General features: G+C 42.6%; 1 protein-coding gene and 1 pseudogene across 1 annotated transcript in view; one reads left to right on the top strand and one right to left on the bottom strand.

Moving 5' to 3' along the window:
• The window catches only part of LOC141416644 (uncharacterized), a 138,820-nt gene that overhangs the window by 67,592 nt on the left and 55,509 nt on the right, over positions 1 to 15,719 (top strand). The window lies entirely within an intron of this gene.
• Positions 7,513 to 15,719, bottom strand: part of LOC109688285 (lactosylceramide 1,3-N-acetyl-beta-D-glucosaminyltransferase-like) — a 65,611-nt pseudogene continuing 57,404 nt past the window's right edge.

Raw genomic sequence — 15,719 nt, 5'->3', positions numbered from 1 at the left:
AATGGCATGATGAAAATACAGGAACCCCTGGAGAGTTAACATGGACCAGACTCCCACAGGGTTTCAAAAACTCTGCTACTCTGTTCAATGAGGCTCTTAATCAGGATCTGGACTCATATCACTGGAGCCACAGTTCCGTCACACTTTTGCAGTATGTAGATGACTTGCTTCTGGCAGCTGCATCTGAAGCTGAGTGCCGGCAAGCCACTGGAGACCTCCTCCAGGAGCTAGGGAAATTGGGCTATTGGGCCAGTGCAAAGAAGGCTCAAATTTGTAAACAAACAGTCACCTACCTGGGGTATGAACTAAAAGAGGGAACCAGATGGTTAACGAATGCTGTGAAAGAAACTATTCTCAGACTCCCCGTCCCCACCTCGGCTTGAGAAGTTCGCGAGTTCCTGGAGACGGCAGGCTACTGCCGGCTGTGGATATTGGGGTATGCTGAACTGGCAAAACCCTTATACAAGGCAACTAAAGATAAAGCCCCATGGGTCTGGGGGCCAGATCAACAAAAGGCCTTTGAGGAGCTCCAGACTGCCCTCCTAAGAGCTCCAGCCCTGGCGCTGCCAGACCCTCTAAAGCCCTTCACCCTCTTTGTAGACGAAAGGAGGGGAATAGCAAAAGGGGTACTAATGCAGTGCCTAGGGCCCTGGAAGTGTCCAGTTGCTTATCTATCCAAAAGGTTAGACCCGGTTGCAGCAGGCTGGCCCCATGCCTGTGGATCATAGTGGCGGTTGCCCTAATGATAAAGGACGCAAATAAGCTCACTTTTGGGTAACATCTGAAGGTGGTAATCCCCCATGCAGCAGAGGGGGTCCTAAAGCACCCTCCAGGTAGATGGATGACCAACGCCCGACTGACTCATTACCAAGGGCTCTTGCTGGATGCCCCCCACATCCTCTTCTCCGAACCAGTCTCTCTGAACCCTGCCACCTTGCTGCCAAATCTGAACCTGGAAGCCCCCCTACATGACTGTCAGGAGATCATAGCTGAAATAACCCAAGTGCGCCCCAATCTCCAGGACTCAGCCCTACCCAACAGCAAGCTGGTATGGTATACAGACGGGAGTAGCTTCATCTCCGATGGGGTGCGTAAGGCAGATGCAGCGGTGGTGGACCAAGGTGGGAGCATAATTTGGAGTGCCCCGCTGCCCCCGGGGACCTCAGCCCAGAAGGCCGAACTGATCGTGCTGGCAGAGCAGGCTGAGGGAAAATGAGTGACTGTTTATACTGACAGCCGCTATGCTTTCGGCACCGTCCATGTACATGGCGCCATCTACCGGGAAAGGGGTTTCATTACAGTGGAAGGAAAGGAGCTACATAACCTCCTGGAGATCCAGAGACTACTAATTGCAGTGCAGAAGCCTCAGGCTGTGGCGGTAGTACATGTTCCTGGTCACCAGTCTTCCCAGACTCCAGAAGCTATGGGGAACCAGCAAGCAGACGAAGCAGCCCGAAATGCTGCTTTGGCCTCCACGACCCTAGCGCTGACTTTACCCATGCCCGAGCTTCCACGCTTGCTACTGTGACCTGAGTACACCTTGGAAGACAGACAGTGGATCCAAGGTCACCTATGCCCGGAGTCCAACCAGAAAGGCTGGTATCATGATGATAAAGGGCGACTGATCCTTCCTGAAAAGTTAGGACTGTTTCTCCTCTCCAACCTACATCAAGCCAACCATTTAGGCAAGAAAAAAAAACTACTCGCCCTCCTTGAGTCAGCCTGCCTCCGGTTCCCACACCAAACAGCCCAGATTCAAAGGATTGTGGACAAATGTGCCAGGTGCCAGGCTATGAAACGCAGCAAAAAGGGACTCCTACATACAGGTACATGGGTATGGGGAAGGGTGCTGGGACGGAGCTTGGAAATGGATTTTACTGAGGTGAAGCCAGGAAGGTATGGGTATAAGTATTTGTTGGTTCTGATAGACACCTTCTCAGGCTGGCTGGAAGCCTTTCCTACAAAACGAGAGACTGCCCAGGTTGTAGCTAAGGTTTTGCTGGAGGAAATCATACCCAGATATGGCATCCCCGAAACTCTAGGCTCTGATAACAGTCCGGCTTTCATCAGTAACATCCTACAAGGGCTGGCCCGGGCAGTGAGGACTAATTGGAAACTACATTGTGAATATAACCCCCAGAGCTCAGGGCAGGTAGAAAGAATAAATCGGACTCTGAAGGAGACCTTATCCAAATTAGCCATCAAGACTGGCGGAGACTGGGTGGCCCTCCTACCCTATGCCATCTTCCGGGTTTGAAATTCACCATATGTACATGGATTGACACCTTTTAAAATTCTATATGGGGCTCCGATTCCCATTGTTGTCCGAACTCTACTGGACCAAGACCCCAGTATGGCCCCAAATTACTTGGCTAGCTTAAAGGCCCTACAGGAGGTCCAATGAGAGATCTGGCCCTTAGTGCGCTCCTTGTATGAGAACAAAGATGCATCAAACCCAGAACATGGCATTGTCCCAGGGGATTGGGTATGGGTAAAGAGACACAGAGCCCGCACTTTAGAAGAAAGATGGAAGGGCCCTTACATGGTCATTCTGGTTACCCCCACTGCTTTTAAGGTTGACGGCGTCAGGCCTTGGGTCCATCATGCCCGCGTGCGTCAAGCCAGTCAGCAAGAACAGGAAGAGGCTAGAGAGTGGATCGCACGGCGACACCCCAATAATCCATTAAAACTGAAGCTCATCTGGCCCAGGAGACATACAGAGCAACTCTCCACGTGACTTTCAACGCCCCCCTTGCAGTGACCTCTGGACCAGGGCAGACCCCCAAGGCCCATTAGCCAGCAAGAAGATAAAATTCCTCCTGTGCATTCTAAGCCTTCTGTGTCTATGCTGGGTGGGACCTGCCCAGAACCCTAATCCCCACCAGCCCTACCACCTCACCTGGGTGGTCGTAGATACATCCACCGGGAAGATTCTCACTCAGACCTCCAAGGTGACCCCTCCCAACGTCTGGTTCCCTGATTTAACTTTTGATCTGACAAAACTGGTGGCCCGTGCAGGGATTCTGAAGGATAACTTTTAGTCTGTCCAGGATACCTAAAAGGTAAAAGTAATAGTAAACAGTGCGAGGGGGCATCGAATTATTTTTGTGCTTCCTGGTCCTGTGTGTCCACTGGCAACATCTGGTGGCCACACCCTGAAAAAACAGACCTAATTACCATGTCTAAGGGCTGTATTACAGAACAAAGAAGCCGCTGGAGGCCCCACTGTAACCTTGTAAAAATCAAATTTACAGAAAAAGGTAAAGCTGACACTCGATGGATATCAGGCCTCATCTGGGGAATTTGCCACTATGACCCGATGAGGCTCGGGGCCCAAGACCAGGGAGCCCTATTTACCATCCGGCTCACACAGCAACCCACCCCTACTCGGGCGATAGGCCCCAATAAAGTACTTAAGCCACCCTATGTGGAGCCGCCTCCCTGACCTCTCACAACCCCGGTCCCTTCCCGACCTCACACAAATGCTATTATTACAACTCCAGGACCGCTAGGAACTGGCTCTTCCCTGGGAAGGCCCAGCCCCACGACCGGGTCTATGGACCCCCCTTTGGAATTTGGTAAATGCTGCATTCCTAACATTGAACCACACCAGCCCTAATATGACTACCTCCTGCTGGCTGTGCCATGACGTGAGGCTCCCATTCTATGAGGCAATAGGACTAAATGCCACCTACAATGTCTCAACTAGTGAAAACCCCACTCAATGTTCCTGGGGAAACCGTAAGAGAGGTCTGACCATACAACAAGTGAGCAGCCAAGGAACCTACTTAGGGAAGGTGCCGGCAGAAAAACAGGACCTATGTGCTGTTGTAGATATCAACCCCACCTGGGGCGATGGTATTAAGTGGGTTATTCCAAAAGACAATAGATGGTGGATATGCTAACAGTCTGGGCTCACCCCTTGCCTATCGACTAATGTCTTTAACGGCTCCAGGGAATTCTGTGTGCTAGCGACTGTGCTGCCCCGCATCATCTATCATTCTGAGGAGAGCCTATATTCACACTGAAATACAGGAACAGGTGAGAGAAAAAAGAGAGAGCCTATTTCTGCATTAACCATTGCTACCCTACTTAGCCTAGGAGTGGCCGGAGCAAGAACCGACATAACATCCCTGGCTACTCAACATAGTGGGATGTCCTTGCTGCGTGCGGCCATAGACGAGGACATAGAGAGAATAGAAGCCTCCATTAGTCACCTAGAAAAATCCCTTACCTCCTTATCTGAGGTAGTACTTCAGAACAGACGGGGGCTAGACTTATTGTTCCTTCAGCAGGGGGGAATATGTACCGCCTTAGGGAAGGAATGTTGTTTCTATGCTGATCATTCGGGAGTAGTTAGGGAGTCTATGTCTAAAGTGAGGGAAGGACTGGCAAAAAGGAAGCGGGAAAGAGAAGCCCAAGAAGGTTGGTTCAAAGCTTGGTTCAATAGATCCCCCTGGTTTACTACCTTGGTCTCCACCCTAGTGGGTCCCTTGGTTATACTGCTGCTTATCCTAACTTTCGTTCCATGCATTCTGAATAAGCTAGTGACCTTCATAAAAGATCGAGTTAGTACAGTCCAACTCATGGTCCTGAGACAGAAATATGAAGTACTACCTAGCCCCGGACATGTTTACGCGTATCACCCAAATGAGCATGATTCCTCATTATGAACATCTAAAGGGGGGAATGTTGGGGTACTTCAACTTGCAGCCCACCTAGCCTAAGTTGGGGTACTTTAACTAGCAGCCCACCTAGCCTAAAAATCAGCTATAACTGGCATGACCCTTGGGTAACCTCGAGCCCCACTCCCTGGAACAAAGGGAGGTGAAGCGGTTCCTGGGAACAGGGAGTGTTTCTGATTGATCATGCTGAACGGAATGTGAGTCAATATGTTAAGACATCTGGTGTTTTTCAAGTTCCTGACAGGTAAACCTGATAAGTAAACCTCTGGTGTTTCTCCAGTTCCCAATAAATAATCTTACCCCACCACCAGGATGTGGGCAATGTCAGGAAAATGTGACCCCAGGGGCATGAGGAATTCCTATGTGACAATGATTGATGCTTTAAAGAGTATAAGACCTGCTTAAACTTTACATTCAGGGTCCTTGTTGAAACCTGCTGCGTCAGGCGGATGCTCGGACCCTAGCTAGCTAGAAAATAAACCTCACCTTGTGACTTCCTTTGTCTCGAGTGTTCTTTGTCCTCTCAGAAGGTGGCTGGCCTCGTACCCTAACAGGTTCCCTGGTTTATTACCCACAAATCATAGAGTGGAATTTTAGGACACTATAGTTTTAATCACTAAGAACTATATTACTTTGCTTCATTAAGTTTGCTTGATTAATATTGCAACTCATATGCCATTATTATGCAGGAAAACATTACTCTTTTATCTGTTGACTTTCCCAAGCACAGCTATAATATTTATTGGTGATCATTCATGAGTCCTCTCTAGTTTTTCATTAGTAAGAGTTTAAAAGAAGACTAGTACAAACATCCAGTTTCTGTCTTTCAGTTATTCTCGAGGATGGGCTCAGTTTCCCAAGGAGCAAGTTGTTTCTTTTTCTTTCTTTCTTCTTTTCTTTTTCATTTTCATTTTCTTTTTTTTAGTGATACTGGGACTTGAAGTCAGGGCCTTACACTTGCTGGACAGGTGCTTGATCATTTGAGCCACTCACCACCCCTTTTTTGTGTGGGTATTTTTTTTTACCTTACCAATTTTTAAGCTGTGTGTTGGAAAGATAGTGTTTTTAAACACACTAATTACTTTTCCATACTCAAGCAAAAGTCAGGTAATATAAATACTTAACATTTGGCTGTAAAATTAATCAACCCTATGTACAGCCATCTTTTACTCAAGCGACTGTCCAGGCTAATTGTTTATCCTCCCTTTGTTGACATTTTTTTAAAAAAGATAGCCCTACAGTAGAGCACCAAAACCTTTTTTCTTCCTTTTCAAAAGGTAAGGACACTTCTAATTACAAGTGTTCTCAGTACTTTAATTCTGATGAAGCATGATATCGCAACTCCCTTCTTCTAAAAACAAGAAGTGCCATTATATTCACTTTAAATTCTATTCTAAGCAAAAATAGAAAAGATGAGCACAGATCCAGAGAATTCTATTAAGAAATAACTTTCCCAAAGATATTACTGTAAACAAGATAATTTTGATGCCCAAGACTTACTGATGTTTTCAAGCAGTGGCAAATTTTAACAAGAATAGATCCACAGGGTATAGACAGCCTGAAGGCAAACAGGTATTCAAGCATCAACTAATGAAGATTAATCATAAGCCTGCTTTGTCAAAAGTCCTTTGTTCTCTACAGTTTTTAAAAGTGATAGAAATTTTATGATATAAAATCTTGAATCTGTTGTTAAAAAACTACATTTTAAATGTTTGACACTGTAAAAAAATGTTTGACACTGTAGTCTTGATTGCTATTTGTGTCAAGAATAGATTGAGATACCACAGTTTTGATTTAATACTCCAAATTTAAAACTAAATGTGGAACAAAATACTGTGGTTTATGATGTTGGAAAGGGATAGGTTAATTGTAGGACTGAGTACAATTATTTTAATTCTAATATTGTATAAATTATAGAGAAAAGAGCCTTAATGGTTTTGTCTGGGCCTTTCTAGGTGAGTACTGTTTTGCTCTGGGACTGAGCTACACCCCCAGCCCTATCTTTCATTTTGAAGTATCCTCCATTATCATATTCCTCTCTGCAAACAATTTTCAAACAACTACCTTAAATACAAACCAGTATTTAATATTTAGGACTTATCAAATTAAAATTGGCTCACTATTGCAATGACCCCATGGACAAAACAGCCCATGTTTTCTGTCATTTTGTAATATTGGGGGAAAACACATTATATTCCGGTTAGAGCAGAGCTAATGACTTTTTTTCAAATTTCACATTTGACTTTGAGAAAAAGGCACAAATATATTTTAAATGATGCCAATACTATCTAGGTAAACAGTTACATGGATTCAACTGTTTATAATGAAAATGCAGATAGTTTCTTACTCTTCCTCCTAAGACAAGAGACTTTACCAGATTCATGTACTTTGTCCTCTGGCAATGCTTCCCTGTCCCCACTACCTCCACCAGATGCTCTTTAGAAAAAACAAGCTGGAATAACTGGACTAAAGTTACATTTCTTTCTTTGAAATGCTGTACTATGCATTTCCTTTACATTTTCCAAAAATGATTATTCTAACACCAGGGTTTCTTAATAATTTGTCTGCACCTCAAATATATCCGAGGCATTAAATGAGAGGCAGTGTTTTGCATTAGTTGTGATTTCCCTCATAATACCATAAATTTTAAAGTATGAATTCCTTTACATGAATTTAGGCCATGAATTAGATGTTACATTGCATAGCTTCCATGATTAATGAAATATTTTGATAGATTGGACTTTCAGAAGGTGTTTGTCTTTCATATTCATTTTACTTAGTGTATAGACAAACATGTAAAGGTTTTTCATCCAGATTTGACTCAGTGTCATACAAACATCACAGAGTTCCAGTCCCATTGGACAAATGCAGCCCTGTAAGGATATATGTTCTTGTAGGTCAATTTGCAAAGAACTGTCATAATGTCCCTGCCATGTATTTGAACCAAACACTCCTTTGAAATACTTTTTATATTAGCATCTGTAGCATCCTTCCAACAGTGCTGAAGAGCCATAAGATGTCACCATTTATTCACTGATACAGGGATGATAAGGATCTTTACATTCCCCAGGAAAAAAGAAACACATGGTACCATGGTACTACCTCCATTTTATTGGGACCCATGAACCCATCCTCTATGTAAAGACTACAATTCTGCATCTGTAACACCTCATACACTTTGGCTACTATGTCACTGGAGATGACATAGGCATTGCTGGCCCCATAGTCTGGGTAAGTGGTGGCTGGTACTTTTCATAGGAAGATTGTATTTGCTGATTTTATTCATAATGGGAGCAGCACCACGATGAATATGACCTATCCAAAAGTCTTGAAAACCCATTTGTTCTAATTCTTGATGGTATTCAATGAGATTTGCCATGTGCATAAATATGTCATCATCAACTATCACCAAAGTCTTGCCGAATTATAGGATTGTTCACTCCACTGCTCGTTTTTAGGCCTGTATACAGAATGAGAAAGAAACAAATCTTAGTAATTCTAAAAACCACAGGGTCAGAACGTGAGCATGTGGCACAAGCATCCCATTTCATAGCTCTTTGTGAATGAGTCATCTCTAACCTACCATGAATCATCGCTGTTTTTTTCAGCACCAAGTCTATGTGGCTCATTATGGGCAAGCATACATTATGCTAGAACTAGGGAATAGTTAATTATAAATCCCACAGGATGAGAAGGCTGAAACTGAGACACAAGTTTCCAATCTGAAACCCCTTTTGAGTGATGCATTTTTGCCACAGTAATGCCTAACTTTGCTTCTCAGACAAATACTCTGTATTGTTCATTAATAGCTTACAAATGGTGTTGAGAGCTGGGAACTTCTGAGAACTATTTTAGGTGATGAGGTCTGGCCCTTATGTATTAATATCCCTGTACATAGAGCTTGTGGTAGTGAGCCTGAGTTCTCGTGTACAACGTCATTCTGAGGTGAGGACTGAACAAGAAGACCCCCTGAAGTGATGAAGCCCTGATCCTGGACTTCCCCAACCTGACAACTATTAGAGAAGAAATTTCTAGGATTTTCTTTGTTTCATTTTTATTTTTTCAGTACTCTGACTTTAAATTGGGCCTTGGGGTTGCGAGTTAACTGCTCTTCTACTTGATCCTCACTTCTAGCTAATTTTTTCCCTAAATTACCAAACTTGAGTATTCTATTACATGCACACAATATGGACTACCAAATCTGAGTGTTAGAAAGAGAAGTGGGTTGTTGCCAGAACAAGCACTCTGACATGGCAGTGGCTTTGGAACTGGATTATGGAGACATGTGGGAGCAGTTTTGATATGATTATGGGAGAAGCTTTTTGATCTGAATGAATCAGGAAGGGCAATTCTGATGAGGGCCGGGGGAGAAGAGCTGTCAGGAAAGCCTGAGTCCTCATACAGAAATGGCTTTGAATAGGATGTTGGTAGAGATACTGACAGCACCCAACTCCCAGGAGGCCTCAAAAGTGAGGAAGTCTTTTTGTAAATTGGGGTGGAAATGGCCATCCTTATTACCATGTGGCAAAGAATGTGTCCCAGAACTTTATGGATTGGAGAACTTCTGAGTGATGAAGGAGGATATTTGGCAGAAGAAATCTTAGCTGCAGTGTTGGCTGGGTGATGTCTTCTCTTTCTGGCTTCTAGGAAAAGGTAGAAAGAGAGAAGCCTCATAAAGATTCATGTTATTGTGGGAGCAGTGATGCACTCCTGTGATTTCAGCACTCCAAAATTTGAGGTCATCCTGGGCTACATTGAAATAGCCTTTTGACTCCCCCCCACATTCTCATATCCAAGGGAAGGTAGAAGGTAAAGACTCTCAGCCTAGCTGTGTTCAATACCAAGTATTGTGTACATGAAACATGATTAAGGTGATTTTCATGGATGGAAGTAAATCTCATGTTTTTATGTCTGTGTAGTGGAGGAAATTGTGAAGTGCTGATCTTCAAAGGTGTTTAGGCCATGACTAGTTAAGACATAAACATACAAAGTTTAAATTGTGTGTCAGGTGCTACTGGTTTATACCTGTAATATTCTCTTCTTTACAGTCTATGATAAACACGATCTCAGTTTAGGATATAGCCTGAGCATAGTTCACAAGACCCCATCTCCAAAATAAACACAGCAAACTGAAATGGAGATGTGGCTCAAATAGAACAGTACCTGGTTCAAACCCCATATCCATCAAAAAATGTGTATGAGTGCATATATGTATATATGTATACACACAATCATAGAAAAATACATATATGTTTGTGTTTAGACACATGCACACACATATGGAATGGAGGTGGCATCAATGTGAATCATGTAGGAATGCCTCTCGTCAGCCCTGGTGAATTTGGTATAAATTACCATGCACACTCTAGTGAGAAATCCTGAGTAGATGACATGTTGCAAAGTGTTCACTTAGCCAACATCTAAGAATGCATCTTAGATCTAAATATTGCTAATGTAGCCAGGCAGCAGTGACTCTCACTTATAATAATAGATAATTTGGAGACTGATAGTAGGAAGTTCTCAGTTCAATGCCAAATGGTCTAGTAGTTCATGAGACCCCATCTTCACATTTCTAGAGAAATATGGGGTGGAATTGTGGCTCTCATAGTAGACTCCTTGCTTTGCAAGCATGAAGACCTGAGTTCAAATCCTAGAGCCACAAGAAACAGACAATGCATGGTAAACTCCACTTTCAATGCACAGTAGTATTTATTAAAGAACAGGCTGTACCTGGGAATGCATCCAGCATGTCTATTATATTTTCTTCTCATTCCCCGTTCTATGTGTGTTTACACTATTTCAGCTTTCCATTCCCTCATTTTCACATCTTGACTTCTGACTTGTGCACTAAACATTAGTGCCTCATATTTTCCAATAAATGTCCACTTCACACCTGAACTGGGACCTGGTTGTCCTCTGAAGCTCTCAGTAGTAAGAATCTGCTTTTTTAGAATTTTTTTCTCTCTTAGCACACTCTGCCCTTCAGGACTAACGAGAAAACATAACTGTTGTCCTGTCCTCCATGCTCCTCTCAAACCAACATTCTCCTCCTTCCTTGTTTCTTTTAGGTTCTGTCCTCTCACATGGACCATCACCTTCTTGTGACCGTTATTTTCAGACCTTTTCCTAGCCAGTATTTGTTTCTTTCATTAAATTTTGCTCTCAAGACACAAACACACATACAGAGAGAGAGGGAGAATAAAAATTTGACTTCAGTATCTCTATTTCCTTCTACAGTCCTGTCATTCTCAGGGATCAGGGGATTTGGCTTCTCAGTCACTTCCAGTAGCAGTAACCTTTTCATCTCTGCCCACTCCACATCCCAAATGTGTACACCCTTCTCTTCCTCCACAACTTCCCAGGAATTTGCTACTTCCCACTGTAAGGCTTCTGGTTCTTAGATCCCATTCTTATTCATAACACATCGGCCATTTATCCTAACACTTGACTTCCTTTCTAGCTTACATTTCATGGTGGATTATTACATGTTTTCCTTTCCACCTATATTGAAATCTGTTGCCCTCTTTCTCTCCATGTTGTATGAATTTTGTAAAGTTTAATTTTTTGTGTGAGTTATTTTTGCCATTTACATAAAGGGAAACCTAGCTGAGGAGAAGAATCAAAATATTAGATCTCAAAAGTTTTCTTGGTATGACTACATCGTTCCATATATTTTAGCAATATTTCTAAATTCTGCCTTTCACCTGATTACCCAGTTTCATGAATATAGAAATCATATGACAGAAACTTTTTAATGATCTTCAAAATTGCCAATCCAAACCTATTTACAACACTATCTATATCTTAGTATTAAAGTGAAGGACCTATTTCTCCCATAATCCAAATGATGGTGCCTCCATACCTCATCCAGATGTCAGCCCCTCTCACTGTATAATGTACTTGCTGGATTTTTCCTACTCTTTCCATTTGTCAGTGTGTCCCTAAATCAGCTTTCCCAGCTCTTCACAGCATTGCCTCAGAAGTCACTCCTGCCCCATTCCCCCAACATTTCTCAAACCCCTTGATGGCCTGAAAATGCTACCTCCTCATTGTCGTTGAATTCATTTAGCATTTTCAAATAGATTGTATTATTACCACTTAACTGAAACTAATTTGGTCAAGACCACCAACTTCATGATGTCAATTTCAGAGATTAATTTTATCTCTTTATCAAACACCATACAGGAATTTGTGGCATCTTTAGTACAACAGGACCCCACTTCTCTACTTTTGTCCAATGCAGAGAATCTCTAATGAGAGAACCATGGTTGTACCTGCAGATTTTGTGTCTGTTCCTGAGGTTCACATATCTGTTATAGACTTTCCAGGAACCACAGGCCAGCACATGGACCTCTGCTATTCTGTGACCTCCTAATTCAAACATGGAGTTGTGTATTGCTTCTCCTATATCAGATTTAAACTTCAGACTGTTGAAGGTTATCAATATAGGGGATAAGTGTAAACAAACTTGGTTAAAAGCTCAGGAATAACTAAAGAAAATAAACCTGTAATAACTCCCGTAAGTCAGTATTCTGGTGTGTAGACTTGACTCATCAGTAGCTGGAGGTTCCCAAAGTTGATTCTTAAGGAATGGTTTGTTGTCCCTCTTTACTCAGTAGGACCTTCAGGAAGAATTTGATTCCAAAACATAAGTGCTTCTTTAATACTTATGGATGAATAGTGAGCCATTTCTCAAATTTTCATTTCTCCATATGACTACGAACGATATGCAAATAATAGATAACCCAACTTTCTTGCATTGTTCATCTGGTATTATTTAATATCAATCATAACTTGGTATGCATAAAGTAAAATGATTAAATAGATTCTTTCCAAGGGCTTTATTCTACAAATCAGTCACAAGATTTGGTGACATTTACACAACACTGTCATGATAATAACATATAGCCAAACAAATAAAATAGTATTTTCAGGTGTATATGGAAGAGAATGGGGTCTTTGGCTTGCCTAATATCATGAAAAACACTGGAGATCCCTGATCTCATTTTCTCCTAATGGGCAGGACATTCAGCATCATCTCTAGAACCTAATTCTCAAAGTTAGGAATGAAATGGACATTCCTTTTTTTTTTCTTTAGGAGGAAGAGGACATTCCTTTTTTTTTCCTTTAGGATGTACTGGGCTTTGAACTCATTGCCTATTGCTTTGTTAGGTAGATTCTTTACTACTTGCACCACTCTGCCTGTGTAAACACAGTCCTTGAGTAAAAGTTTGAAATTGATATCTTGATACTGGACCTCCTGTACTGGGTGTCTTTTTGCCCTGTGCTTGTAGTTTAAGAACTGAGCATGTAGCCAGGCATTCATACCTCATGACTGTAGTTGTAGCAAACAAGAAGGCAGAGATCAAGAGGATAACTGTTTGCCAGGCCAAGAAAATATTTGGGAAGACTGCATCTTGAAAATACTGAACACATAAAAGGGCTGGTGTAGTAGCTCAAGTGGTACAGAGTTTGCCTAGCAAGCCTGAGGCCCTGAGTTCAAATTCCAGTACCACCAAAAAAAAAAAAACCCAAAACCTGAGGATGTGCTCATGCTAGAGTGTTTCCAGAGCAATTGAGAAAGGTACGTGTCTCATGGTCATGATAACGTAGATGGGGTATGAAGCTGTTGTGATTCACAGACCTTTGTATTATAGGAACAAGTGAGATTTAAGAAATAGGTGACTAGCTCTTTCTATAGTCTTTCTGTTCTGTCATATGTCATGCAGGATTTTCCTGACTGATGGGCTGAAGAACATCAACCATGCTGAGAAGAGAAGCAATAGCCTGGTCCTGGTTGGGCCACACCCTAATATCATTGTCTGGTTTGTAACTGTGACGATGAAGTATGGTTACATAGCAGAGTTTCAAATCAATGATGATCACAGAGCTGGGATTAAGCACATGTGAAGTAATCACCTCTAATTTGAAGTGCAACTAAAAGATATAGAAAAATGGCAAAATTGTCTGCTCCCATGTTGTCAGTCTCATTACACTGTACTGATAACCTCAGCTAGCAAACCAACCACAAAGAGGGAAGATGAAAAAACACATGAGTGAAAATCCTGGGATTCTTTTTTTGACACAAAACATGCATACAAATGAAATGCCTCAAGGGTCAAAAACACGTGGGAGTGTACACAGATTGACTACCTTTTTCTATTTTTACCAAATCAGGGTAGCAAAAAACAAAACGTGTTGCTAGAAGTACATTTGTGATAATAAGAGTGAGGACATAATTTGAGAATAAACAAGGAAAATTTACTTTATATATTTTACATGTGATAATCTTTCTCCACTTTATTCTTTTCCATGTTTCTGCAGCATGCATCAGTAATCATCTCTTCAGAGTTTTGCTACATTACATGGAACCTGTGCTCCATCAGAGAGCTTTGTAAAGCTGTGCTGGCTGGGCACTGGTGGTTCACTCCTGTAATCCTGGGCAAATAGTTCACAAGTCATGATCTCAAAAATAAATTATCACAAAAAGGGATGGTGGAGTGGCTTATAGTGAAGGCCCTGAATTCAATCCACAGTACTGCAAAAAGAAAAAAAAGAAAAAAAGCTGTGTGTCTTCCATTACCAAAGTGTAAATTCTTTTTACTTGCTGCTATCTAACTTCACTCTTTTCCCATCTCTGAATCCCAGGAAAGATAGTTTACAAGATCTTGACTTACCTCATTAAAAAGGAGGACACTATCTGGGCCAGAAAGCCCACTGGAAGCAGAGTTATCGGAACTATGCTTGTGTTTTAGAGGTATCCAGGAAGACAGAGATGTCAAGGAAGAGAATTTAGGGTAAGAGTCCAGATAATTCAAGTACAGATGTCTCCTTGCTGTGTCCATTGGAGTTGTGTAAGGGAGGTAGAAGGTTATGTAGTAGAGTTCCCCTCCTCCTGAAATAGCTTTTTTGAATCCTTCAAAATTAAAGAGTATCCTGGACACCCTAGTCTGTCCCCACACCCTAAAAGCTGGAGAGGTTCCTGGAAAACTCCAGCTTCTCCCCATTTCCATCAAGGGTGCAGGAAAGGCACTGTTGTTAGCTGGGATGTGATGTGGGCTACCTTTGATGGGGAGCAGGTTCTCCTTTCCATTGACCACACTGGGCTTCCTGGTCATCTTTCCCCAGGGCCCTGGAGCTGTGTCTATCTCAGGTGTGGATGCAGCGAACAGCTGATACCTCACCAGGTGAGAAGCAAGGAAGTCTTGGCTCACAAATGAGCCAATCAGGGAAAGTGGGAGTATTGGAGGGTGATGGGTGAAGAAGCAAGGCCATAGGCAAACAGTGACTCAATGAAAGGCAGAAGCCAATGATGAACAACTCACTGTGTGGATGTTGGGGAGCTCTGAGATCATGTGTCGAGGTGTGAGAGATTCTAGTGTTCGGAGATCAGCTCCTTTCCTAGACCACTGGTGATTTAGCTAAAGGTGTGGTGCGGTGATTACTCAGGACCTTTAGCCTGTTTTGTTCACCACATTTGCAACATCACTCAGGTGAACTGTTGTGTCTGTCCATAAAGAAGATCTGTACCTGACACTTTATAGAGAAGCTCACTGTGGATAAGTTAAGATGAGGTCCTGGAGCTCAGCATTATTTTGTTGACAGACAGTCCTCTGTCAGTTCCATTTCACATTCTCACTGACTGCAAGAGACATCCTATCACTGACCATCTATGACCCAAGATCTGTTTCCCCCATGCACCCACATGCAGTGAGGAATAGACCTTTGTGGAATTATGGAAATGGAATGGCGCAGTCCACTCATTCCAACTGGATTGAGCTTCATCTTGTCAGATGCCCCACCATTTTCCCTGACTCCTGCTGACCTGACAGTGATCATTCTCTGGAGGTCTTCAGCCCTTTTAAATTCTATACCCTGTCTGTAATTCCAGACTTCCCTCTCTCCATCCTCCACACATGTTCATGTCTTTGCTCACACCATTCCCCCTGCCAAGAATGCTGTTCCCACATTGCCTGGGAAGCTCCTCCTTGTCCTCGTTGTCCTTCACAGTCCTCCGGGTAAAATGAGAGCAGT

Source organism: Castor canadensis, chromosome 14, assembly GCF_047511655.1.
Source record: "Castor canadensis chromosome 14, mCasCan1.hap1v2, whole genome shotgun sequence".
NCBI classification, from domain to species: domain Eukaryota; kingdom Metazoa; phylum Chordata; class Mammalia; order Rodentia; family Castoridae; genus Castor; species Castor canadensis.
Note: the sequence above shows the minus strand (reverse complement) of the source record. Positions and strands in the feature narration are given on the sequence as shown.